Here is a 25,839-nt window from a genome sequence, read left to right as displayed (position 1 = left end):
GCCCAGCTAGGGGGTGACCCAGGTGGTTAAGTGCTCAACTACTAGCTGAAAGATTGGCAGTTCAAACCCACCCAGGGACTCCTGGGAAGACAGGACTGGTGAGCCACTTCCAAAAGGTCACAACCTTGTATTTTAGTTTCCTAGTGCTGCTACGAAAGAACTACCAGAAGTGGGTGGTTTTAACAAACAGAAATCTGTTTTCTCACAGTTAAGGAGACTAGAAGTCTGAATTCAAGGTGCCAAATTTAGGCCAAGTCCTTGTCTCTTTTCAGCTTCTGTTCCTCTGCTCCTTGGCAATCTTCATGTGGTGTGTATCTTCCCCTTCATTTGTGTTTCCCTCTCTCTACCTAATCTTCTCTTTTTGCACCTCAAAGGTGACTGGCTTAAACATGCAGTGGCTGCAACAATGGGCTTAAGCATAGCAATGATTGTAAGGATGGAGCAGGATCGGGTTGTGTTTCATTCTGTTGTACATAGGGTGGAAACCCTGGTGGCGTAGTGGTTACATGCTATGGCTGCTAACCAAGAAGTCAGCAGTTTGAATCCACCAGGTGCTTCTTGGAAACTCTATGGTGCAGTTCTACTCTGTCCTATAGGGTCGCTATGGGTTGGAATTGGCTCGACGGCAGTGGGTTTGGTTTGTTTTTGGGTACATAGGGTTGCTATGAGTTGGAACCGACTCAACCACACCTACCAACAACTTTGATGTGGTATCATTAGCATAACAAAGAAAGTCCTGTTTCCAAATGGGACTACATTCACAGGTACAGGGCTTTAGGATTTATACCACATGTTTTGGGAGGACACAATTCAATCCATAACAGCTTTGAAAACCCTGTGGAGCAGTTCTACTCTGTACACATAGGGGTGACAGGAGGGTGACAGGAGTTGGAGTCCACTCAACAGCAAGTAACAACAAGGGCACATGAGACTGAGATCTGCTCAGTCCTCTGCCCATAGAGCTGCATCTACCTGGAGGGTATCTGCTCAAATTTATACCTGGGGTAGCAGTAACCCTGCTAAGACACCTCCAGGCCCAAGTCTAGGTGGCTAAGTTCTTTCCCAAAACCCTCAAAGACCTCAGCCTCCCCTCAAGCAGTCCCAGGGCTGTTTTCTGAGCTGTTTTGGGCATTTTGGAGGAGAAAATACTTCCATCAGGTTTGATTGGCATTTCCACTCAGGTGGAGGCCCGGTCAGAACCCAGCTGAGCTTCTGAAGCTACTCCAAGCCCTCCATCGCTCAAACCATCCCCAGGCTTCCACCCCATTTTATGTGGCTCTGAGCCAAATGCAGAGGGGAAACACAGAACAGACCTTCCCCTGCCCTCATGGAGCTCCTAGGCTTTGGGATTCCAAGAGCCACAAATCTTTCTCCACGGCACCTCTTATCACATGAAGAATACAGAAGCCTGCTCCAAGCCTTCCTTAAATCCCTAGCTCTCCAACGGTGCCAACTGTGCCAATGCTTTGTTTTTGAAGGGTTTCAGGTACCTCCTATGAAATGCAATAAAATGCGACAAGTCACAATCTTTGGCTCTGTATTAATTTCCTAGGGCTGATGTAACAAGATACCACAAACTCAGTGGCTTATAAGAAAAAAATGTATTGTCTCACAGTTCTGGAAGCTGGGAGTATAAGATCAGCATGTCAACAATGTCATTTCCTTCTGAGGCATTAAGGTAGAATCTGTTCCATGCCTCTCCCCAGCTTCAAGTAGCTCCAAGCGTCTCTTGGCTTGCAGCTACAGCCTCACATGGCATCTTCTGTCTGTCGTCCTGTCTCTGTGTTTCTTCTCCTCTTTCATAATGATCCCAGTCATATAGGGTTAGGACCCACCCTACTCCAGTAAGACCTCATATTAACCTGATAACATCTTCAAAGACCTTCTTTCCAAACAGGGTCACATTCACAGGTACAGAGGTTAGGACTTCAGCATACCTTTTGGGGGTGACACCATTCAATCCATAACAGGCTCCCTAGCCCTTTCAGAGCTCACCACTTCTTTTCCTGTTGTCCCGGAGATACACAAGGTTAGGAAACCATGCCACCCACTGAGTTCACTTAAACCAAGGCATTCATATTCCTGCTAGGAGGGTGCACGTATATTCTTGAAACCCTTAAACAACCCCTCGCCATATGTGTCGATTTAAATGGAAACCAAACGGGAGAGGATTCTGACGACAGTCTGTCGCTGAAAGCACTACTTCCTCCAGTTAATTTATGTCTTCCGTAATCAAGTTGATGCTTTTTAAAAGGCTCCACCTGTGATGGCACTTTTTTGCCCATACGTTCACATTCAAAGGTCCCCAGCCCGTGTGTTAATAGTCATTTAAAGACACTGCACTCTCGTAGCACTCTATCTTCCTAGCTCTTTACCTGTATTAATTAATGAGTGCTATAAATACAACCAGCACGTGATGATTCTAGAGCTAATCCGTCACTGACTCAGCTCAGGACCTGGAGGGAAATTAGAAAAATTAGGTCTTTCAAATGCGGGGCCCATACAATGTAACTTAGTCAATTTTGTCGTGATGGTCAGTGGGGACTGGATGATTTAGGCTCGCACTGGGTGTGAAAGCAATTTCCTGAACAGCAGATCAGCAACTCTGGTTAAGGTGGCACGGATATATTACAAGCCAAACATGGATGATGTTTTCTTGCAGGTTGAGCGCACTGATTCTTACTGAAAACCTACTATATGCTTCGTCTTGGTCTATACAATACCGGTCGGAGGGTGGATTTAGGCCCTTCCCACTAAATTGTTAGGATAGGGTGAAGTACAGCCAGGATACAGTCCAGGTTCAGAAACACCAACCTCAAAAATCAAGCAAAGCAAATCGAAGAACTTGGAAGTTGATGCAAAATATTATAGATTCACTAAGTCATTCAAAATATTATTTATTGACTACCTACTATGTGTTGCATGCCAAGGGTACTAGGAATAAGACTTAGTCTCTGCTCTTGAAAGATGTACAGCATCTGAGGAAGGCAGATATTGAAACAATGAGAAACAGAGCCAGGAACCCAGGAAGCTCAGAATCTAAGATGAAATAAATAATTTTTTAAAGGTACAACAAAAGGGTATTCTTACCTGCCCAATTAACCTGGTTTCCAGCCTTTCTAGAAAAAAGACTGAAAGAAGGAAAGTCTATTGATTTACCCACAAACTTCATTGTTAATCCAGAACTACTCCTGTTTAGTTTAGACCTTAAATCTCAGTTTCTGGGTCCAGGTTTGCTTCTGACTCTGGGCTGGCTCCATTGGCAAGAACACTGGACCTTGGCCCTGACCTTGGCCTGCAGACCCCTGCCCTGGGTTTGGCCTCCATCTGGGACATAGGCAAATCAGGCTAAATGGGGACACTAAATCCCTGTAATGCTCCGGGAATGTCATTTCTCTAGCTCAGTTTCTGTCTGTTAATTGACAAACAAAGAGGTGATACTGACCTTACAAGTTAAGCGTGGGTTATGTTTTCTTGCAGATTACAGGCACTGGTACTTATTGAAGACCTACTACATGCTTTGTTAAAGAGCTTGTCCCACTCAAGCTCTTGCCAGGAGCCAAGAGCTCTCCGCTGGTATTTACCTCTGTGAGTAGAATTGTTTTGTTCACCTCTAATTTGCTTTTTTTTGGCCACCCTTGCCAATTAAATCCAGCAATACTGTTTTGCAAAAGGCTCTGGCTGAGCCCAGGGGAGTCAGGGATGCAAAAGTCTTAGACATCACCCTGACAAAGGGGAGAAGCTGCTTAGGCTCTGGCTGAGAGCTTGGGCCTTGGTGGGGGAGTGGGAAGTAGAGATAAACAACAGTGGTGTCAAGTCCACAAAAAGCCCAGGGTGGGAAGGGGTGGAGGTGGGCAGGGAGGAGGTCAAGAGCCATCTCTAGGTGAGGGTCTCTCCCACCGGGAAGGGGTAAACAGTGAGTGGAGAAGCATTGTAGGGTAAGGGCAGGAATGTGCTGGGCATGCTGAGGAGTGGTGCCTGGGAGCAGCCCACTGTGAGTACCCATCCTGAAAGTGCTCTCAGACTTCCGCACTTGTAGGCTGTTCATTTCCTCAGTCAGTGACCCAACCCCTCATTCTTCACCAGCTCAGGCCTGTTCTGGCAGCAGCGAAAGCAGGGACAGTGTCCCCTCAGAGCCAACCTGAAGGGCATTATCTTCTTGTCGCCTCTGCCTTCCTCTGCTGAGTTTTCTTCTTGCTGCCTTGGCACAACAAAACCACCCCCAGGCATTGTGCTTTCACCCCTCTCTGAAGAGTCCAAAAGGTCCAAACACAGATGCTTCAACCATCCCCGTAGAAAGAGAGAGTCCTCCTACTGGGCAAAGCCGTTCTGAGCAGCCACACGTTGAAGAGCGTGAAGCTGACAAAGAAATCTACCTAGTCTGTTTCTTAAATTTTTCATTCAACCATAACAATGAACACTCAGGCTGGAGGGGGGCCCAGCGACACCATCCGGGGCCACTGAAAGACTCCTACTGAGGTTGTCAGGGAGAGGGGCAATCTGCCTGTGGACACTTCCTCAAATTTTACCAGTCTGGCAGGAGACACGGTTTTTTGGTGCCCAACCAAGGCAGCCCTGTTTTGTGAGGTTCTGCAAGAGCACCAAGCAGTTACCCCAGGCCAGGCACAGACCCCCATATCTGCCATATCTGCCAGCAGACAGAAATCCTGCTAACTGCTACCTCCAAGCCACTTCTTTCCTGGCTAAAGCCTCCAGAGGTGCCTCTCAAGGCCACCTACTCATGCCATCAGTGCCTCTCTGAATTGGCCACAGTTGAAGGGCTTCCCCGATATCACCAGGGAATGGTGTAGGGATGAAAGAATGCATGCATGCGTGAATGAGTCATTACATCAGACCTCGCTCTCTGCTGTCATAAAGGAGAACCTAGAAGAATAGTAATACAAGATTTAAGCACAGAATCCAGGACGACTTCAGTATCATTTAAGACCTTCCAACTTACGAAAGCTGACTATCTGCACCCACCCTTTCAAGAAACAGCAGCATTCAAAAATGAGTGAGCAGCTCATGTCCAAAGATATGCGAGCAGAGGCACAGGGACTATCTGTTCTGAACCAGAGAGACTCTAGCCTTGTGCCACTAACAGTAGGATCCATGACCAGCTGCAGCTGCATTGCCCGGGGCCTGCTAGGAATGTGGAACCTTCTTAGAATGTCCCACCCCAGACCGCCGAATCCAAACCTGCCTTCTATCAAGATCTCCAGGTGATTCGTGCATATTAAAGCTCAAGACATGTTGGCTCACAACAACCCTAGCTGCATGTTAGAAACATCTGGGCAACTTTAATTTTAAATATGGACACCCAGGCCCTGTCCATGACCAAGTGAATCAGAATTGAAAGGTGTAGGGCCCCAACATCTGTATTTTTAAAAAGTTCCCCCAGAGGGATTCTAATGGGGCAGGAGTGAGAACCACTGCCGTGGGAGATCCTGCACTTCAAACCCAGCTGGACGTGAGGTATTTTCTTTATGTTTATTTTTTTTTAATAGGTATATCTGCATATAACTTTTTAAAAGTCAAAGAATATAAACCAGTGTACAGTGAAAAGCAAGTCTCTCTCCCATCCCTGACCTTTAGTACCTCAATTTACCGCTCAAAGGCAACCAGTGTTATCGGTTTTTTATAGTCCTTCCAGATTTTTTTTTTTTTTTCGCTTTATGCCTGGGCAAACACATCAATATATTTATATCCTTCTTCTTTATATATGCAGTGGTGCTATATATGCCAGCTGTTGTTCTACGTTTTGATCTTTTCACTTAGCAGTGTATCTTAGGGATTATTCTATAGCAGCAAACGTACCTCTGTCTCATTCTTTTTGACAGCTGCATAATATTCTATTGTAGGAATGTCACATGATTTATTAACCAGTCTCCTATTGATGGGCATTCAAATTGTTTCCGATTTTTGCTACTACAGACTATCTGCAATGAATACATAAAATAGCACCTACTTTAATTGTTCTCTTTCCCTGCTTTATTTTTTCTTTTTCATAGTACTTATCATTACCACCTCAAGGTGCCACATCATTTATCATGCAGACTGGGACACCTCTGAGAGCAAAAGGGGGGTGCTATTAACAGTTAATTAAATATATATACATAACCATCGAGTCAATTCCAGCTCATGGCAACCCCATCTGTGCCAGAGGAGAACTATGCTCTATAGAGTATTCAATGTCTGATTCTTCAGAAGTAGATCACCAGATCTTTTTTCTGAGGCACCTCTGGGTGGACTTGAACCTCCAAACTTCCAGTTAGCAGCTGAGCACATTAACTTTTTGCACCACTCAGGTACTCTATTAACAGTTATAGCAGAACATAAAAGGGACTGTTCCAGGTAACCTAGGATGCATTATCACCCTACCTGACCTACTATGTGTTCCTTATTTATTTATCTCCTGCCCTCCCCACCCCCCCCCCATAAGCTCCTGGCACATAAGAATTTGTCTGTTTTGTTCACTGTTTTTCCTTCAGCGCTTAGGCCAGTGTCTGGACTGCAGCAGGAGCTCATTACACATTTGGTGAATGATAAATGAATTAATAACGAATGTCTTTGAATATTCATCATTAGCACATGTGAGTACATCTTTAGGACAAATCCCCAGGAGTTGAATGGCTGGGTCAAGGGGTACGCACACCTTGTGATCTGTTAGATATGGCCATATCATACCTCACGAACCAACAATAGAAGTGAGACTTTGGTCCCCCTTGATCCGCATGGACTGTGTGTGCATGCAAACATTCTCACGTGCACGTATTCACATTCAGTGTGCCCCACACCCAGGCATGCACAGAGGTGGGCCAGCACAGAACTGCCATGACCGAGTGGTGAACTTCCTGACTTCCTAGAGGCACACAATTTGGTGCTGGGGTAGGCGAGGAAGGGGCCCTCTTCACCCCTGCTGAGCAGGGCATTTGGTGCATCCTTGCTTCCTCCCAGCACCCCACACAGGTAGGAGCAACACTTGCAAATTACCTTCCAAGCCACTGACTATCAGACTCAGCATAACAAAATGGCAGCGCCTAATGTGGGACTGGCTCAATAAATGTTTAATTAATTAATCAATCAAGCCAAATCAAAGATTAGGTTGATTATCTAGATCTTTTTATCTAGACAGCAGTAGGCAACCGGTTAATTGCCTTTTTTTTTTTTTTTTTAACTTTTGTACTGAAATGACACTATGTTTTGGCATTATGTAGATATACTTCAGAGGTCAAAATCCTGATAAGTATGAAATATTCCTTGGGTGTCCTCAGGACCAGATTGCTACAGAAGCAATAGTCATTATCCTAGAAGTCAATGCCTTCATGTTACCATAATGCTGAGGTATATAACACCCTGCCATACAACAGCAAAAATCCACAAATATGGTTCTGCAAAAATAAAAAGCCAAGCTCGGAGAACCTACATCAGCACTCTTTTCCCCACTGTGGATGCCCACACATACGCTGATTGCAAGGACAAAGGAATGTGATATTACATAAGAGTCTTAATTGTGCTTCTCCCTACGGGATTCCGAAGAAATCTCTGCATGTCCTAGTTCTGTGAAAAAAATATTATGATGGGTAAACTCAGAAGTAACTTAGGAAAGTGAAAACCTGGTAATCAAGTAGCCTCGCTGAGAAATGCTACGTGGTTCCTGTGTTCAATAAAATTCCCTTGGATGGTGGGGATTTCTAGGAAACCCCACCCAATAGCCTCCTGGAGCCACATGTTGGGTCTGTTTAAGTTTCTTCACATACCTACTTAAAAGTCAGGAATTATCAGCCTTAGTTTCATTTATAGATCACAAGATGCTGAGATTGTTGTTCTGTTTATTTTTAGCTATAAATATTACAGTAGGCCTTTCTGGATATTAATCTGGCGGGAATTATGCTCTTGGTGGGTCTGGGATAGAACGAAGCAGCGGCATTCCAGGTGCCATTTCTGCACACTGCACAGCCAGGCACCTAGGGCAAGACACACCCAGAACCTGCTGCTTCTCTGTCTCCAGCCCACCAAACCCAGGACCTAAGGAAGGTGCAGTAGGTGGAGCAAATCCCAGCAGGTTCAACCCAACTAGAAATGTCCAGGTACCTTCCAGAAGCTGAAAAAAATAATTCAAAGAAGCATTTTTATTGTAATTTCTGAAGATTTTTCCTTTGATTTTTTGAAAGCTCATTTGGTTGAGTTAGAGCACTCACTCACACATTCCTTCGGGAGGCGGCCATCTGGCAGCCGCCCAGGCCTCTGAGACTGCCAGGAAGGCTCCTCAGCGCCTCGTTGAGGCCTCTATTCCTCCCAGCCTGAGCCTGAGCTCGGAGACGCATGATCCCGACCATAAGTGCTGCCTTCACAGGCTGTCGGGGAGTGTGAACCTGGGACAGCAGAGCTGGCTGCCATCCCCACAGTAGCCACTTCCCCCTCCACCAGCAGTGGTGCAAACACTCTGAAAGATCAATCTCTGTTGCTTCAGAATTTCTCTCTTTTCAACATTGTCAACACATGTTCAGCCACATAGAGTGTATGTATAAGTCCACAAATACACATGCCAACAAACACATTTGTCACATGTTGATCTTCATGGTCAACTCAACACTTTTCAATGGTGCAACACACCCCAAAGGAGTGGCCAACTCATCAATCTGGCTAGGATTGATGTCCACAGGCTCTCAAGGCGTCCAGGGTCTCACCAAGGTCCAACGAGGCTTTGAGCACTATGCTCTGGGGACCTTACAACCACGCAGGGACATTTGTGCTTTTTTTAAGCCTGGCTCACCTGTGAGAGACATGCCTCCACAGTCTGCACAATAGGCCACATACCAGAATGTGCAGAAGTGGTATCTCGGGGGGCAACACCCTGAGGTATGGGCCCCAGAGCAACTACTACTCCTCCTGGAGGACCCACATTTTCACCCACGATTCATCTTCAATCAACTGCCATGTTACGACCTCTTAGCAGATGGTGGCTCCGGAATAACTCAGTTCCAAATTTCCTCAGTCTGTCTGTTTTGAAAAGAAGAGACAGAGCTGTCTTTTCCTAGATCTTTTACCAAGAGCTGTGCGAGATGCTGTAGAAAGAACACAACTTTGGCAACAGGCAGGCTTGATTTCAACCTCTGGCTCAGGCATCAATGGTTGGGTGAACTTGAACAGGTTTCAGAACCTCTCAGACCTTTGATTTCTTAATCTTTAAAACGGGGATGATAGCATCCACCCCATGAGTTTGTCGTGAGGATTAAGGATAACGTATATAAAACGCTCAGCATTCAATAGGAGTGCAGTACATGGAGGGAGAGGTGGAGACAGTGGACAACCCGGTCTCTTTGTGGTACTTCCTCTGCTGCAGGGTAGCCTTCCCCAGAACCACAGGCAAGTATCTCCCGTCACCTCCAGGAAGGAGAGATCAGAGTGGACCATGTGCTTCTGAAGAGGACATCATAACTTTGGGATTGACCACAGAAAGAGGAGCCCAGGACTTTTAGAGAGGAAATAGGAGATAAAGTGAAATGTAGGCAGGAAACAGAGGAGGCCTAGATTGAGGGAAAGAAGAAGAAATACCTGTGCTAAACATTCCTCTCTGCCCCTCTAGCTAGGAGAGTGAGGAATTGATGGGTGACCAATAAAAAGGACACAGTTAAGACACCTAAGAAACTCACTGGACAGAGTTCTCATCAGCAGATCTCCACCCCCTGATCTCTTAACCACACACACCCCCAACACCAGGAGGGTAGGGACCAGCCCTGTCCAAGGCACCAGCCAGGTCTCTCTAAAGAACAACTCCCTGCAGTATCTTCTAGAACCACTATAAAACCAAGAGGGAGCCTAAATACCTAGTAGGGTCATAGTGAGGAGCCCCCTCCTTCTTGGGGATGAACTGAGATGACTTTGGCACCCCAAGGCAGGATGCTGACACCCATCACATAGGCAGTTGAGAGTGTGGCCCATCATTATCACTCTTCTGGTCCAAGAGATCAGATTTGAACACAAAATGGGAAATTTTCCAGTCAGGTTCCCAGAGCAAGAAAAGCAGTGATTATAAGAGGCCACTGGGAAGCCAATTTAGGAACCTGCATGCTGTGATGATGTGATGGGACTAGGACCAGACATCCTCCTATAAAGAAACTGTATATGTTTAGAAGAAATGCTTTCATAAACTGCCTGTGGTATGGGGGTAAAACTCCAGGAGCATGCTCACGCAAAAAAGATGGCAAGTCAACGGCCTTCTAAAGAGTGTCCTGCTAACTGGAGGGCTCTTTGTTTCATTTGGTTTGGGTTTGTGAGTTTGAGGGTAGGACTGAGGGAAGAGCTGAGCTGTTTAGGATAGAGAGGAGAAGGGTTTTACATTCTGAGAAGATTAAGAGCCAGGTGGCTGGGCACTTCATAGGGGACAGTTGGGAATGACCAACAGTGACCAAAAGTAACCAGAAATGTCTCTCGGGGATGCTATGGGGTCTTTGTGCTGTGACCCTCTCTGCCATTCTAGTGCTCACTAATGTTATTGTGGGTAAGGACTGTTGGAAAGTGTGAAGGCAATGTCTACGTTGACATGTGAGCAAAACGCAGACAGCATGCTTAGACGCAGGAGCCAGGGGATGAGGGCTGAGCTGACATCAGGGCAGGAGAAAGGAAGAAAGCAGAGTAGGAGTGAGAAGGCTTGGGCATGAGTCCAGGGGACCCTGGAAAAGGTCTTTCTCTTCTCTGGGCTTTATGTACTCAAGTCTCAAATGGGCTTTGGCCCTCCAACTCTAACATTCTATGGCTCTGATTTTAGTTGAAGCCTCTTGGCAACACAGCGGATGGGGAGGGGTGGTTATTAGTGGAGCATTTGTGCATTTATATGAAATGTGCTTACTGCCACAACTTAATGAATTTTCTCAAAAATCACATGTACAAAGAACTGCTCAGCTTGAACTGTAAGATCACTTCAGATGCACTATTGATTTTCATTATCTTCGTTTTCTCTATTGCTGAGTTCCCTGCAACCATCTCCCAATTTGATTTTGCCCAGCAGAATAATCTCTGCCTCCTCTTTCTAGTGATCAGTTTGTACAATCTCAGCACTGGGGAGCCTGAAGAACTAGGTGGGTTTGTTCATCCTTCCAGCGGGATGGCAGTTTTAGACCTCCTGGAGCCAGTAGGCATTTCTCTGGCTAGACCAGTAGGTGTCTTTCACAACCAATGTGAATGGCCAGCCAGTCATGCATGCAGACTCTTTTTATACAATAAAGAACACAACTTCTGTTATGAAAATACACCCTGCTAAAGCACAAACGTTTTCTGCCCCTATCATGACTGTTCATTGGGCAGCCCTTCTCTGGGGGCTCTGCCATTTCCCCCATTCCACCCATTTTGCCCTTGTCACGTCATTCCTTTGCAGGGACTGAGCCGTGCAGCTTCTGATAATTCCCCAGCAGAGCGAACAAGCTGGTAAATCAGCAGAACAGGCTTCTCCAGACATCGCCAGGGCTGTCCAGGAGGCTGAGATCCCTTGGGTGACCCTGTTTAGCACCTCTTTTCTGATTCATTGTCACCCCAGGACAGACTAACTGTACATAGAAACACCAGGGTATTAACATTGGACACTGCTGTGCCTCGGATAATGGGTAACAGTAGCAGGTGACACTGTACAGAATGAATTCTATGACAGAGCAACAAGATGCACAACTTCATGGCTATCAGAAACAAAGCAGAACAAGAAGTCAGACTGGAAGGGCTGCTCGCCTAAAAACTTTCAGGACAGCAGGAAGTAAATTAAGGCGACATTAGAAAGAAAAAGACCACAGAGAGAGAGGACTCGATGGTTTTATGTGCTGGCCTTCCAGACTTGAGATGAACTCATTTATCAGTCACTCAGTTGTTGGACAAAGGACAGGTGCTGCCCTAGGTGCTGAATCCATGCACAGCAGAAAACTACCACCAAGGTCTCTGTGCTCCGGCACTTACATTCTAGTACAAGGAGGGCAAAAATTAAACTATAAATACACCAAAAACAAGATGATTTCAGAAAGTTGTCAGTGCTATGAAGAAAAAAAAACAGAATGAGCAATTGACAGGCATTTGGGGGGACACTAACCTGAAGGAGCCCTGGTAGCACAGCAGTTAAGTGCTCAATTGCTAACTGAAAGGTTGGCGGTTTGGACACACCCAGTGGCTCCATGGGAGAAAGACTTGGCGATCTGCTCCCATAAAGACTGCATCCTAGAAAACCCTATGGGGCAATTTTAGTCTGTGATATGGGGTCACTAAAAGTTGAAAACAACTCAACAGCACCTAACAACACCAGCAACAACTTTAGCCTGGATGGTCAAAGAAAGTCTCTCTGAAGAGGTGACGTATAATAGAGATCTGAAGGGTGATATAGAGCCAGTCATATAAAGATCATAGAGAGAACATTCTGGTCATTCATAACAAAAAAAAATAAAAACTCAAACTCACTGTGTTGAGTCGATTCCAATTCATAGAGACCCTAGAGGACAGAGGAGAGCTACCCCATAGGGTTTCCAAGGAGCAGCTGGTGGATTTGAGCTGCTGACCTTTTGGTTAGCAGCCAAGCTCTTAAACACTGTGCCACCAGGGCTCCATCATCCATAATAGCCAATGTAAAGACCCATAGATTACCTCCAGGGCAGAAAGAAAGTCTGTACGGCTAAAGCATAAGGGAGAGAGGTACCAGATTAGATCAGCAAGAGGCAGGGGCCTTTGCAAGGAGTTTTGATTTTATTCTAAGAGTATCAGGAAGCCCTGAAGGTTTTCAAGTAGAACAGTGATATGACCTGACTTATGGGTTTTAAAGACGACTCTGGGCACTCTGTGAAGAGTTGATTATAGAGGGCAATTGTGGCAGGAAGGAGGATTTCACAGGTTCCAACTAAGTGATGATGGTGGCCTGGGATGATGGCAGTGGAGCTGGAGAGATGTAGATGGAATTGAATTTTTTTTTCCTTCAGGCAGAGCCAGTAAGACCTGCTAATGGTTTAAGTGGGATGTGAAGAAACAGAGAAACCCACAGTAACTCCTAGAGTGTTTTGGCTTGAACAACTCTTTGATGGCAACGAGTTATCAGTGTGTCAGGATTAATGATAAACCCTTTCCCGTCATTCTTGGGAGGGATACAAGTTTTGGTTTTTTTTTTTTTTTTAAAGAAGTTTGGGAGCCAACTCATATGAAATATAAGTGCTGGTAACATTCAACTCAGCAACATGAGAAACGTTTTAGCTTTTGCTTGCATATGATGATTCTTTTCCCTCCTTCTTCAGGAAAACAAATGGCGAGCAAAGGTTAGGAACAAATCTTCGTATTCATGTAAACATCCATTTTCTGAAGACTCAATCAAATGAAGGTGTTTTTTTGCACCAGTAATTTATTTCTTAATCTTCAAAGGGCAGGAGAAGCCTTATTGAACTCTTTGGATGGGAATCCAGACCTTGAACCTAACCCAGCTGGTCTTGAAGCCAATGGAATGCAGTGTCTTTGTTGAGGGTTCTAGTGTGTTTGGTGGAGGCAACTGGGCAAAAGCAAACCAAGGATGCAGGAGAAGAAGATTTTAGAAGAGGCAGAATATCAAGGAAGAGAAACTGCAAACAGATTCGTGGGAATCGATTGGCTGCCTAGCAGCAAATATCACTTCTGTGATGCCTGTGAAGGAATCACACGACTATTGCCAAGTGCATTCACTTGCTGCGTGGACGGCCCTCTAATGAGACACAGTTTCTAGCCAGTTGGATTTCACATTGCTCAGTGCCAGCTTGGCGATTTGTTTTGCATTAAACACTGCAGCCTGTTAACCTGGTGAGTTACTATTCCGGGTGGGCAGCCAGAATCCTTCCTGGCACTTTAAACACTTTTTTCTTAAAAAGGTGGTGATGATGATGATGATAAAGAAAATGAGTTCAATCAGGTTACCATCTTGAAATCTTGAACTCATCGAGCTAAAATGACCCAGGTAATGGTCCTTTTTTAATCTTTTCTGGACCATTCCAGGGAAAAGCTCAATCCATTTTTCAGCCTTTTTCTGCCCTCTGCTCCTGCTGCGAGAACTAGGCCTCTCCATTTCTTTGCTTTCAGGCTCAGAATAATTTACAGACCGAGAGTGAGCAGGACACTTTGGGAGTTTGGCCTGGGGCAGACTGAGCCTAGGGAGATGAAGGGGGTAAGAATTTAGGAACAAAAACATCAGGCTTCATTAACCTCAATAGTAATTGTAAATGTTGGCCTGTATCTGACATCACCACGAAAGTAGAATTTTTCTTCCTTAGGAGACAGAAAAAGAGCTGGTCTCAGCGAAAGCAACCAGTCTGTAGTCTCTCTCCAATTGGTCCAAACTTAAATTTGAGCAGAGCACAAGAGCCTGACCCCTGAGCATGCTCACTAAAGCTCCACTAGAACTCAACACTTACCTGGAAAATCTGTGATCCTTCTTCCCACATTTCTCCTACCTCAAACGTCTTTCCAGAACAGAAGGAAAAGGGGCGTGTCACTGCTCCTTTCACAGTGGGCCACTTGCTGGGTAAAATGGCTCACTGTCAAGCCTCCTTCTCACAAATCACAGCAATGCAACTGTGGGGATCACAGTCTCGGTAGAGGGTGAATCTTGGTTTTCTGAGTTTCAGCTGCAACTTCTACTTCAATGAGAACTGCACAAAGCTAATCAGAACCATTGAGCTGCTGAAATGAGATGACAAAAGACATGCCTTCATTTAAGTATGAAAGCTAAATGACAACAAAAGGTTTGGGTGGCAATAATAACACACCAAATGTTTTCATCTTATGATGAAAAAGAAAGGTCTGTTTAGCTTAGGCGAAGGGCCAGCAATGGCGAGGGAGATCCTTGGTAAGAAGCATCAGCACAGTAGCCGCAACAGTGGACTCGAACATGCTGGCAATCGTGAGAATAATGCGGGAACGGGCAACATTTTGTTCTGTTGTACATAAGGTCACCATGAGTCAAAGTCAACCCAACAGCAGCTATCTAGCTAGCTAGCTTACAGAGGGAGTCCGGAAAGAATGCATGCACATGCATATGTGTTCGTGAAAGCACGCGCATGAGTGTACGTGTGCACACACGTGTGTATGACACTTTCAAAGTACCAGAAGTCAAACTGTCCATTCATTTTCTGAGAAGCCACGTATTTTTTTTTTTCCAGCTACCAAAAGCAGGAAGATGACTATGAGGAGAAAAATATTGTCAGGAAGCTCAGGAAGTGCACACCATGCATCCTGGCAGACTTGATTCAGCTCACATTGGCAATAGATCACAATGGAATTTCCACTCCCAGCAGAGTCAACACAGTTCTGTGGGTGCTGTGGCCACTGACACCAAGCCCATTGGTTTTACGTCAACATATCCAGATTGAAAAGTTGTGCCCTGAAGAGCTAGGGATTGTTTTATGGCCTTTATAACCTAAAAATCTTAAGGTCTCAGGCAAACACAGTCACTTTCTGTCTTGGTCATCTAGTGCTGCTGTAACAGAAATACCACAAGTGGATGGTTTTAACAAAAAGAGATTTATTTTCTCACAGTCTAGTAGGTTTCAAGTCCAAATTCAGGGCGTCAGCTCCAGGGGAAGGCTTTCTCTCTCTGTCGGCTCTAGAGGAAGGTCCTTATCTTCAATCTTCCCCTGGTTAAGGAGCTTCTCAGGCACAGGGACCCCATGTCCAAAGGACACACTCTGCTCCTGGTGCTGCTTTCTTGGTGGTATGAGGTCTCCAACTCCCCGCTTATTTCTCTTTCCTTTTATCTCTTGAGAGATAGAAGGTGGTGCAGGCCACACCCCATGGAAACTCCAATTATACTGGATCAGGAAGGTGACCTGAGTAAGGATGGTGTTACAATGCCACCCTAATCCTCTTCACATAAATTTACAATCACAATATGGAGGACATCCACACAATACTAGGAATGATGGCCTAACGAAGGTAATACACACATTTTGGGGGGACATAATTCAATCCATGACACTTTCCAAAACAGGACTATTTCCCCTATGTGTCTCTCAAAGAACCCAGTACTAGCAAGCCATCTGAACTTCTCTGTTTTGGCGATGCATTTTGTGAGTTGGTTCCGTGATCAAGGCAATGTGTGGCTTTACAAGAATTAACAGACAAATCAGAACTGCTCTAGAGTCTGATAGAACCAGAGGACTAAGCATGGCTGGATTCCCAGCTCCGAGGGAGTGACACACGTCAACACGTAGAGCAGCAGCCAGAAAGCAGGTTGATTCTGAAATACACAAATCCATGCTGTTGTTAATGCAATTCAAAATACTTGTCTTGTGAGACCATTTTACGCAAATGTTTTCAACATATTTGGTCAGCCCCTCTCAAATGGACAGTCACCGAAATTAAATCAATACTTCTTGTGAGAGAGGAATACGTATCTTATCTAACAATCAGCTTATTTGATATTCACAATGCTGTTTGCTGTTATCAAAAAGCATTTCTGAATTATTTACATTTAACTATACATGGCTTTGATCTTTGTATCAGTCGGCTTCGGAGAAAATGTGAGCTTCTAATCTAATTTTGTGTTGGATTTCCTATAACATATCTATTTATGCCAATTGCCTAGGAGAAAAAGATCATCAGTAACAGTAATAGTTATGGAAAACACTTATTGAGCACTTTTAATGAGCCAGACTCTTGGCTCAGGGCACCACAGGGATTGTCTACTTTAATCTTCAGGCGAGCCTATGAGGAGGCCGTGATTGGTATCCCCGTTTTAGGAACGATGAGCTGGGGCCGAGATATCACAGTGTCTTATCCCCCAGACTTGACCCAGGCAATCTGACTCGAGAGCCCTACTCCTCACCATTGCACTGCTCTGCCTCTCCATGGGATGAGTAATACCAAGGGGAGGCATCAGTCCAAGACTTCCATAAGATTCCTTCCCACTCTGAATCAGCAAATCAGAGGACTGTGCACATCAGTGCTAGAATGGACCTAACAGATGACTCAGTCCCTGAATAAGGTCGAAGTTGCTTCTATTTACTGGGTTTCCTTCTAACTAAGATGTCTGCCCCTTTTCTAGGAATGTTGCACAGGAGATGGAGGAGCTAAAAGTTCATTGCATTTTTGTTTGTTTTTTGAGTAAGAATAAGAAGGAGATGAACATATGGATATGGTATGGCATGTGGATGAAGAACGCATGCGTAGAAAAACAGCTCATCACGTACTAACTGTGTGTTCCTGAACCAAAACCAAAAAAACCAAACCCCGTGCCGTCGAGTCGATTCCGACTCATAGCGACCCTACAGAACAGAGTAGAACTGCGCCATAGAGTTTCCAAGGAGCGCCTGGCGGCTTCAAACTGCCAACCCTTTGGTTAGCAGCTGTAGCACTTAACCACTACGCCACCAGGGTTTTGTGTTCCTGAGTTAGGGTAAATTCTCCATACCTCAGTTTCTGTAATATTACAGATATCACATAATCAGTAATATAGGGACGGTCATTATCCTTCTGCAACAAAGAGAAAGGGTTGTAAGAAATAACACGAGGAAAGCACTCAGCACAGCACCTGGTACAGTCAGGGCTCAGTACTCGCTGTTTGAGCCCTGATGGGCCCTGCTGTATCCTGCCTGGTGCCTGCTTCAGGCTGTGTTGATACCCCTTCCTTCTCCACTTTATCGAGAGTCCCTACAGGTCTGGGTTGTGCCTCACTCATCTCAGGGTCCTCAATTCCAAACACAGTTCCCAGCCCATAGTTGGAATCCATGAATGTCTGTTGAATGAATAATTGCATATCTGCATTTACTCCAACTCCAGCTCACTGTATAGACGATGTAACTGAAGCTCAGAGAGGTCAAGCCTTTGGCCAGGACCACAGAGATAGTTTGTGGCAGAGCTGGTACAGAGACCCAAGCCCCTTGACTTTCAGTCCAATGTCTTCACACCACCGCAGAGTACTTTGACTTTGCATATTCTCAAAAAGGTCTTTTTCAAAGACCAAGGCCAAAGCGGTAACCAGAACATTGTAAATATTACCAAACAAGAGGCATACTCAGAATCTATTTTTCCAACTTCCTATAACTTACATGTCAGCGTGCCATCACACAACAATGCAAAAAAAAAAAAAGTTGCTAAAACATGGACCTAAATGTTTTTAGTGTCTTGCATCTTAAGTAATTACACAGTAATACTATGATAATCTAATAGCAATTGACAAAATAAAAATGCATAGTAATCATGTATTGTACCTGATATAAGCAATATTACATCACCTAATATCCTACCTTTTACATAACTATTTCATTACTAGGAAGCTTCCTGGTAATGAATATGCTATTAAGCAGGGTTTGTTTTTTTTTTTAATTTGCATGTTTCCCTTATAGTGATTCTTCGATAAATTTTTCTGACTTCACAAATAAGTTTCATTATTTCCCTATTATGAAAAAAAAAAAACACCACATTCTCCTTCCTGAAAGGATGCCATACATTAGATGACCTTCCTATATAAAATCATTTAAGTGAAAGAGGGCCAGACAACCTGCAGGAAAAGTAATCAGACAATAGGGCACTAAATACAGTTGGGAAGACATAGGTCTCATGGTATAGTTAAAAGCCTGCAAAAAGCATATTTTACAATGCAGAGAAATCAAAAGAGGCTTTAGTTTTACTGCAGCATGAGATGAGTCCCAGCTTTTGCCCAATTTATCACTGATTTCTTCATTTTGTTGTTTTTAAACATGCTTTTAAGACATACTGGATAACTAGTAAAAATTGTGTACAATGCAAATGACATTTCAGATAAGTTTTATTGACTTAGTGCTCTGATAATAAAATTATAACAATCAGTATTATTCTGATGTATTGCAATTTTTACTTTCACTTTGTAATGGACTTGGTGCATCACTGAATTGAATGTAATGTTGCTGCCACCTGAAGGTCAGTCCCTGAAAGTGAAACAGCTCACTTGAGTCTGATGCGCTGCGGCAATAAGTAAGTAACTGAGGGCTTTATGGCTGGAAAGATCACATTGCGGTCACATCACAGTAAATCTACACTTTGATTTGCAATGAAACCATGGGTTTTATACGCTATTTGCAATGAAAACATACTCTAGTGATGCTAGTATGGTGTTGCTGGCACCAGGTTTGGGAGGGAGAGGCTGTGCTTACACCATGGTCCAGGGGGAAAAAATGGTGATTCATCAAACTGAAAAAGCATCTGTGCATAACTGGCATGTGGACATGGCATAATCCAGACACAGTTGTTTCTTTAGGAAAAGAAACTGCCCTTGATATTATTTGTCTTTCATAAAAGCTTACTTGGCTCTTTCCTCCCTCTCTCTCTTATATATCTTTCGTAGTTGGTGATCTCCAGGAGGCTGACTCTTCCATCCAGATTTATCGAAACGATCCTTAACATGAACAAACAGTTCACAGAAAAGGAAACATCAATGATTGACTCACTCACAGTAAGAGAAAAGCGGATGAAAACATCAAGGGGATACATGTTTTACCCAACAGATGAGCAAAGATCAATTTTTGATAACTGTTGGGCAAGGTGGTATTTTAAATTGAAATGGAGGAAATTTTGGTGACTTTTTTTCAAAATTTAAAATACACATACCTTCTGGCCAGCAACCCCTTTCTAAAAATGTATTCTTCAGATATATTCATACGTGTACACAAAGATGTATGTACAAGGAAACTTACTACAGTGGGAAATTAGAAAGAAACTAAATGCCCGTCAACAGAAGCCTGTGAACTATGGTAAAGCCAGAAAACAGAATACTGTGCAGCCTTTGAAATTAAGAAGGCAGCCCGATACCGTGGCACAATTTCCAAGATCATAGGACTAAAACCAAAATACCCACTGCTGTCGAGTCAATTCTGACTCATAGTGACCTTGTAGGACAGAGTGCAACTGGAACTGCCCCGTAGGGTTTCCAAGGAGCAGTTGGTGGATTCGAACTGTCAGCGTTTTGGTTAGCAGCCGAGCTCTTAACCACTGGGCCACCAGGGCTCCTTTCATTGCTAAGTGTGGGGGGTGGGTGTCAATTCAATGTGCAAAACATTGTGCATAGTATGCTTTGGATGTTTTTGTTTGCATAGAATCTCTTTTTTAAAAAAAACCAAATAAGCCATTAACAATGGCTGCCTCTGCAAGGAACTGAGGAACTGGTAATGTGTGTACCCATTTTTGCCTTGAATTTTACATTTTATGCATTATTAACTACTTGGAAATGTATTAATAAAAAGCATTTTATAAACTGCTTGAGATAGTAATTGAAAGAGGAGGTCAATAATTATGAAGAAGGGACAAAGGAGCCCAGGAGGGGAGAAAAGAAGAAGGGAGGGAGGAGGGGGAAGTGATAAGGGGAAGCCTGATGCTAGGGGCCAGGGGCCTGCTGGAGGCCTTGTCTCCTTCTGGCAGGTTCCTCATCTCTGATCCAACCTGAACCTGTGTTTCTTCCCTGGTCTCCTCCTTTTTTGCATCATGCTTCCTCTATCTGATTCTCCTCCTAGATGTCAATTCTCATTTCAATTTCTCTGTGATTCCTTCGGTTCTGCCTCTCTAGGGATTCCCTCTCTCCCTACAGTTGCCTCCCTCCAGGAGAAGGAACAGAGTTGACCCTCCTGTCACTGGTGCCAGAACATGGCTGGGCTCACCAGGTACACGCTGTGTGCACCCTGGAGTACTAAGAGTGTGAGGAAGCTGCACTACTGTTAACAATCCCGCCTGCCATCTGCTTCCACCACAACTTGAAGTATTCAGTAGAGAGCTGTCAGATACCACCATGAGGAACAATACATCTGCTCATGAATAGCACCTGCCAGGATCCAGAAGAAATGCTTTGGGGATGGGGCCATGAAACCTGGAAATATTCCACAAGTTTAAGAGAAAGCAATGGGGCGGGAATCCAGCCACAGTCTCTTGGATGCGGACCCAGGGTCACCGAGTACTAAATGGATGTCTGTGTGGAACACCTCGGCCGAGGTGGTGAAGGGCCCAAGCATGGAGGAGAGAAGGGCTTTGAAGATTGCAAGTGGTGCTTCCAGTTGTTCAGCCTCATGTATTTATTAGATTTAATTTGCCTTTCCCTGTTTCCTCTTTTATTAAAATAAATCTCTTGCTTTTTTTATAACTCTTTTCAATGACACATCCTTAGCAGTGAAGGCAAAATTCGATCTGACATTGCTTAATAATTCAAATTCCATCAAACAGCCACCAAAATATATTTATAAGTCACTGAAATGCAGCATTTTTAAAGCAGGCACATTTCTGGTCTCCACACCCACGCATGGAAGGGATACATTTCTTTTGGTATTGATTTGAAATGTTACAGTTCGAAACCCTGACACCAGGGAGATGGGCACGTTTTATCCACTTTGAAAACAGACGTGGTCATTTTTATTACATGTGAAGGTTACAGAAAAAATCAAAAGCAAAACAATAAACAGGGTTTGTTGCATCTTAGGAGTTTCAGGGTGGTGAAATGGGTTAATACCCCTGGGTTGGAAGGTCAAGCCCACCCAGAAACACCTTGGAAGAGGAGCCTGGCAATCTACTTCCAAAAAATCAGCCACACTGAAAACCCCATGGCACACAGCTTTACTCTGTCTGACACACATGGGGTCACCATGAGTTGGAATCAACTCTACCGCAGCCAGTTTTTCGGTTTCATCTTAAAGAAACATCTCTGCAGATTCCTGGCATATGGAAATCTTTCTCCTTTTAGGTCATTGAAAAGACCCCAAAAAGATGGTAAAAATGCTAAGCACTACCGCCCCACATGGAGCCCTGGTGGTGAAACGGTTAAGAGCTTAGGCTGCTAACCAAAATGTTGGCAGTTCATATCCACCAGCCACTCCTTGGAAACCCTTCAGGGCAGGTCTACTCTGTCCTATAGTTGCTATGAGTCAGAATCGACTCGACGGCAACAGGTTCTTTACCACCCCATGCTAGAGGAATTCCCCAGAAAGAAAGGTGGTGCAGAAACTGGGCCAGTGGCAGGATTGCTGAGTCCGCACTCTGCTCAGTGGGCCCCACAGCTGCGTCACCTCAGTGCTCTTCTATCTCGCTGATCCTTCCAGCTCTGAAATCCTTGGTGCCATTAATACTGAGATAAAATCATGAGAGAAGAGAAGAAAGCAAAAATGGAAACAAGAGTTTGTTTGGAAAGCTTAAATCAAACCTTGGGTCCAACCAGAGACAAGAAATACATTCTTAAACATCCATTGTCTTCCTTTTTTTTTTTTAACACAGATATGAATTGTGAAAAAATACTAAGTATTTTTGCCTCCAGATCCCTTCTACCACCTTCTGTGTAATTACCTACAACCATCTCAAAAGTATAAATAGAAACATTTAAAAAACACCCCCACCTCATTAGGTGTTTGACACTCAGTTTTCAGATTGTATTCTAGAAACCCTAATCCTCTTAGGACACAGACGTGCTATGAGGCGAAGAGGAACTGGGGCAGATCCAGGCTCTGAAATAATGGCTGGAGCTTCAGGAAACTGACTCCTTAACCAAACAAGCGAGCATGGTAGCTCCTTGGGAGGCTGGCTGCAGAGTAATGGCCCATGGGAAAGCAGAAAGGAAGGATTAAGAGACGGGCTCCTGAGGAGAGAACTTGGGGTCGAGGGAAGGGATTCTTTCCAAGGGAGGAACTGAAGAACGTGACACCAAGGTAAGGCACTAATGGGGGAAACCTGAGGTGAGGCCTGCGTGAGGAGCACTGATGATCTCTGATCTGATGTGGTGTCTCCCTGTCGACTACACCCCCATGTCACACAGAAGTAGATTGGACAGGGTTAATTACTACAACCGTTGATGTTATGTGGTTGTGTTATTCAGCATTTCGGAGATTTACAGGAAATCTCCAGGCAGTTAAGCTGAGGGGCTGAGCTTGTCTTTCAGCTGGCTCAAAGCCAACCACTGGGAGGGCAACTGTAATTCCTGGGACATGGAGTCATACAGTCAGGAAGCAGGCCTGACCTCAATAAGGTCAGTGTCATGGACAACTACCCTGGGCTCAATTTAGAGACATAACTATGGCAACTACTGTGCCCAATCGGTTATTAGAGGAGATTTATTGACGGATATGCTTGAATAGCAGAGCCATTAATTGCAATTACCAGACAAGACACTTTGTTCATCTCGGGGAACTGAATGCCAAAATGCCCTAACAACTTTAAAATCCCATTTGCTCTTAGGCTGTCTGCTGGCGTCACTGCACCTACTTCAGCTTCCCAATGTGGAGAGGGAGCAGAGAAGGGGCTTAGCCACACACGGCACCAGCTGGAGAAAACGGCCCTGTCGGGCACTGGGGCGTGAGCTGCAGGAACCTCGTGCAGCCCCCAGAGTGCCCTTCACAAGTATGAGGGGGCACAAGGGTCCTGCTCCTCCTGGTGCCCCTTTCCTGAGTGGCGAAACGCTCCACCTTCCCTCTGCCTGTCCACACCGGTCCTTTTCCTCAAGGCCTCCTGACTCTTGGGCCAGCCTGTCTTGCTCTGCTGTGTATGCTGCTCCATCCAAGCTCCATTGGCTTTGTGGTCCCCCAGCCTGGAACGATCCATCTCTGGACTCCCTCCTTCTGGTCTTCTCCAGCAGAGCCTACCCTGCTCACCTCATTTCTCTACAACAGGGCCTCCCTCGCCACCCCACCCCACCCCATACTTGCTATCCCCCTTTATGCTATGAAATTAGGCTGAGCATAGGTTTGCCTGTTTACCTATTTGTCTCTAGCACCCTCACTAGATTCTAAGGTCCATGAGGGCAGAGATCTTGTCCATCTTTTCCACCACTATATTCCCAGTGCCCAGCACAGCACCTGGCACACAGTAGGTACTCAAGAAATGTTTGTTAAATGAATGAATGGACTCAGTACGCCCTGCAGTTGTGCTTAGAGGACTGACCTTCTCTTTCAAACCAGATCACAATTTTCTGGAAAGCAGGGATTCCCCCCGCTGCCATCAGTCAGGATTCTCCAGAGAAATGGAACCAACAAGAGTAATGACCCATGGGAGAGTGAAGAACCCATTGCCACCGAGTTGATTCCAATTGATAGCCACCCATAGGACAGAGTAGAACCACCCCATAAGTTTTCCAAGGAGTGGCTGGTGGATTCAAACTGCTGACCTTTTGGCTAGCAGCCATAACTCTTAACCACTGTCCCACCAGGGCTCCTGAGAGAGTGAAAGAGAAAATGAAAAGATGGACTCCTGAGGACAGAATGTGGGAGTGGGGGAAGGAATGTGTGTAGAGACAGAGAGATTGACAGAGAGAGGACAGAGAAAGATACTTATGTTAAGGAATTGGCTTGCACAGTTGTGGGGGCTGGCAAGTTTGAAATCCATAGGCCAAGCCAGCAGGCTGGAAACTCAGGCAAGGTGTCTATTCAGACAGTCAGAATTCCTTCTCTGGGTAACCTCCACTTTTGTTCCTAGAGCCTTCAGCTCATTGGATGAGGCCCACTGACATTATGGAAGGTGATCTTCACTCAGTGCCAACTGATTGCAAATGTTAGTTTCAGCTACAAAATGCCTGCACAGCAGCATCTAGACGAGTGTTTGACCAAACAACTGGGCACGGTAGCCTGGCCCTATTGACATATAAAAGTGACCATCACATCCCCATAACACCTTATTCAGCACTGTGCACTCCTCAGGTGCTTCAAAAGTAATACATAGCGAATGAGAGGGGTGCTAAGCCAGAACCCCTGTCCCTGCATCAGAACAGGGAAACACACATATACCATCACTTTTGAAGGAATAATAATAGTAACAGCTAACACCTAAATAGTGCTTTCTACGGGAGCATCCTTCTAAGCACTCTCCAGGATGTTCATCCATGATATCCACACGATGACATAGTGATCGTTAATGTTATTCTCTGCATGTTCAAGATGAGGAACCAGCACACAGAGAGGTAAAGTGATATGCCTAAGGTAACATAGTCAGGAAGTGACAGAGCCAGGAAATAGACTGGGGTAGTGCAGTCCCAGACTCTGTGCCCTTAAGCTGTGTGCTATGCTATTTCCCTTGACTTGGAAGACTAAGATAAATACAAAAGCAACTAGAAAAATACTCCAAAAGAGAGATCTTTGGGCACTAACACTATGTTCCCTTGAGTTTACGTCTTATTTTTCTTTCAAAGTAGATTACAAACTACAACTCTCTACTCCAGATTAAGAGGTCACTTGTTAGTCTCTCCCTTGTAGGTAAAATGTCAAGACTATACTTAAGGTTAGCGAGGCAAATCATTTTTTAGAAAATTCTTTCCATGAGGGCGAACAAAACCCTCTCTTCTTAGACACTCTGTTGAGGGTCTGGGTTAAAGGAATTCTCAGCTAAAAAAGATGAACTTCTCCAAAGATGCAATATGGGTCAGACCAGGTACCCCTTTACATCATTTCAATGTTAACAAGCAGGAGGACCTTCAATTAATGAGACTATTCAAGTAATGGGGACGTTTTTATACTCAACACTGAGCCCCACCAATGTGAAGAATTCATTTAAGTCAAAATTTCTTCAGTGTGTCCTAGAACCCACACAAGTTTAACCCCATGCTCTCTATCATCCAGTTCTCTGTTTTATAAGGTCACAGTGACTTGATATCAGAATGACAGCTCTGAGGCACTACGCCCGTCGCAATCACCAAGACAAACTCTATTATGAAACCAGAACACCAAACCCGTTGCTACAGAGTTGATTCTGACTCATAGGATTTCCAAGGAGCGGCTGGTAGATTCAAACTGCTGACCATTTGGTTGCACAAAAAAACTCTATGATATTCCTCATTTATTCTTCATCCACTCATTCATTTTTGCTTATTTGTTTATTGAGCATCTACTAGTGTCAGGCACTATACTGAGCGCTGGGAACACTACATGG

This window comes from Loxodonta africana, chromosome 21 (genome assembly GCF_030014295.1).
Source record: "Loxodonta africana isolate mLoxAfr1 chromosome 21, mLoxAfr1.hap2, whole genome shotgun sequence".
Classification (NCBI taxonomy): domain Eukaryota; kingdom Metazoa; phylum Chordata; class Mammalia; order Proboscidea; family Elephantidae; genus Loxodonta; species Loxodonta africana.
The sequence above is the reverse complement of the archived record's forward strand: the minus strand, read 5'-3'. Positions refer to the sequence as shown.